This window comes from Lampetra fluviatilis, unplaced genomic scaffold (assembly GCF_964198595.1).
Source record: "Lampetra fluviatilis unplaced genomic scaffold, kcLamFluv1.1 SCAFFOLD_758, whole genome shotgun sequence".
Taxonomy (NCBI): Eukaryota; Metazoa; Chordata; class Hyperoartia; order Petromyzontiformes; family Petromyzontidae; genus Lampetra; species Lampetra fluviatilis.
The window spans coordinates 15,901-18,808 of NW_027621645.1; positions in this window are offsets into that span (position 1 = coordinate 15,901).

Sequence of the window (2,908 nt, forward strand, 5' to 3'; positions counted from 1 at the left end):
TGAGTGTCTGAGTGAGTGAGTGAGTGTCTGAGTGAGTGTCTGAGTGAGTGAGTGAGTGTCTGAGTGAGTGAGTGAGTGAGTGAGTGAGTGTCTGAGTGAGTGAGTGTCTGAGTGAGTGAGTGTCTGAGTGAGTGTCTGAGTGAGTGAGTGAGTGTCTGAGTGAGTGTCTGAGTGAGTGAGTGTCTGAGTGAGTGAGTGTCTGAGTGAGTGAGTGTCTGAGTGAGTGTCTGAGTGAGTGAGTGTCTCTCTGAGTGAGTGAGTGTCTCACTGAGTGAGTGAGTGAGTGTCTGAGTGAGTGAGTGAGTGTCTCGCTGAGTGAGTGAGTGTCTCACTGAGTGAGTGAGTGTCTCTCTGAGTGAGTGAGTGTCTCACTGAGTGAGTGAGTGTCTCACTGAGTGAGTGAGTGTCTCACTGAGTGAGTGAGTGTCTCTCTGAGTGAGTGTCTCACTGAGTGAGTGAGTGTCTCACTGAGTGAGTGAGTGTCTCTCTGAGTGAGTGAGTGAGTGACTGAGTGTCTGAGTGAGTGAGTGAGTGTCTGAGTGAGTGAGTGAGTGTCTGAGTGAGTGTCTGAGTGAGTGAGTGTCTGAGTGAGTGTCTGAGTGAGTGAGTGAGTGTCTGAGTGAGTGAGTGAGTGTCTGAGTGAGTGAGTGAGTGTCTGAGTGAGTGTCTGAGTGAGTGAGTGTCTGAGTGAGTGACTGAGTGAGTGAGTGAGTGTCTGAGTGAGTGTCTGAGTGAGTGAGTGTCTGAGTGAGTGTCTGAGTGAGTGTCTGAGTGAGTGAGTGTCTGAGTGAGTGACTGAGTGAGTGAGTGAGTGTCTGAGTGAGTGAGTGAGTGTCTGACTGAGTGAGTGAGTGTCTGAGTGAGTGAGTGAGTGTCTGAGTGAGTGAGTGTCGCTCTGAGTGAGTGTCTGAGTGAGTGAGTGAGTGTCTGAGTGAGTGTCTGAGTGAGTGTCTGAGTGAGTGAGTGAGTGTCTGAGTGAGTGTCTCTCTGAGTGAGTGAGTGTCTGAGTGAGGGTCTGAGTGAGTGTCTCTCTGAGTGAGTGTCTGAGTGAGTGTCTAAGTGAGTGAGTGTCTCACCGATACACAGACTGGTTGGATGCGTACTCGTTGAACACGACATCGAATCTGAATCTCTGATTCTCCAGCAGCTTGCTGAGTGAGTGTCTGAGTGAGTGTCTCTCTGAGTGAGTGTCTGAGTGAGTGAGTGTCTGAGTGAGTGTCTGAGTGAGTGAGTGAGTGTCTCACCGATACACAGACTGGTTGGATGCGTACTCGTTGAACACGACATCGAATCTGAATCTCTGATTCTCCAGCAGCTTGCTGAGTGAGTGTCTGAGTGAGTGTCTCTCTGAGTGAGTGTCTGAGTGAGTGAGTGTCTGAGTGAGTGTCTGAGTGAGTGTCTCTCTGAGTGAGTGTCTGAGTGAGTGAGTGTCTGAGTGAGTGTCTGAGTGAGTGAGTGTCTCACCGATACACAGACTGGTTGGATGCGTACTCGTTGAACACGACATCGAATCTGAATCTCTGATTCTCCAGCATCTTGCTGAGTGAGTGTCTGAGTGAGTGTCTGAGTGAGTGTCTGAGTGAGTGAGTGAGTGTCTGAGTGAGTGAGTGAGTGAGTGTCTGAGTGAGTGAGTGAGTGTCTGAGTGAGTGTCTCTCTGAGTGAGTGTCTGAGTGAGTGAGTGAGTGTCTGAGTGAGTGAGTGTCTGAGTGAGTGAGTGTCTGAGTGAGTGTCTGAGTGAGTGAGTGAGTGAGTGTCTGAGTGAGTGTCTGAGTGAGTGAGTGTCTGAGTGAGTGTCTCTCTGAGTGTCTGAGTGAGTGTCTGAGTGAGTGTCTGAGTGAGTGTCTCTCTGAGTGAGTGTCTCTCTGAGTGAGTGTCTGAGTGAGTGTCTGAGTGAGTGAGTGAGTGTCTGAGTGAGTGAGTGAGTGTCTGAGTGAGTGAGTGTCTCTCTGAGTGAGTGTCTGAGTGAGTGAGTGTCTCACCGATACACAGACTGGTTGGATGCGTACTCGTTGAACACGACATCGAATCTGAATCTCTGATTCTCCAGCATCTTGCTGAGTGAGTGTCTGAGTGAGTGTCTCTCTGAGTGAGTGTCTCTCTGAGTGAGTGTCTGAGTGAGTGAGTGAGTGACTGAGTGAGTGTCTGAGTGAGTGAGTGAGTGTCTCACCGATACACAGACTGGTTGGATGCGTACTCGTTGAACACGACATCGAATCTGAATCTCTGATTCTCCAGCAGCTTGCTGAGTGAGTGTCTGAGTGAGTGTCTCTCTGAGTGAGTGAGTGTCTGAGTGAGTGTCTGAGTGAGTGTCTCTCTGAGTGAGTGTCTGAGTGAGTGTCTGAGTGAGTGAGTGTCTCACCGATACACAGACTGGTTGGATGCGTACTCGTTGAACACGACATCGAATCTGAATCTCTGATTCTCCAGCAGCTTGCTGAGTGAGTGTCTGAGTGAGTGTCTCTCTGAGTGAGTGAGTGTCTGAGTGAGTGTCTGAGTGAGTGTCTCTCTGAGTGAGTGTCTGAGTGAGTGTCTGAGTGAGTGAGTGTCTCACCGATACACAGACTGGTTGGATGCGTACTCGTTGAACACGACATCGAATCTGAATCTCTGATTCTCCAGCAGCTTGCTGAGTGAGTGTCTGAGTGAGTGTCTCTCTGAGTGAGTGAGTGTCTGAGTGAGTGTCTGAGTGAGTGTCTCTCTGAGTGAGTGTCTGAGTGAGTGTCTGAGTGAGTGAGTGTCTCACCGATACACAGACTGGTTGGATGCGTACTCGTTGAACACGACATCGAATCTGAATCTCTGATTCTCCAGCAGCTTGCTGAGTGAGTGTCTGAGTGAGTGTCTCTCTGAGTGAGTGTCTGAGTGAGTGAGTGTCTGAGTGAGTGTCTGAGTGAGTGAGTGTCTCAC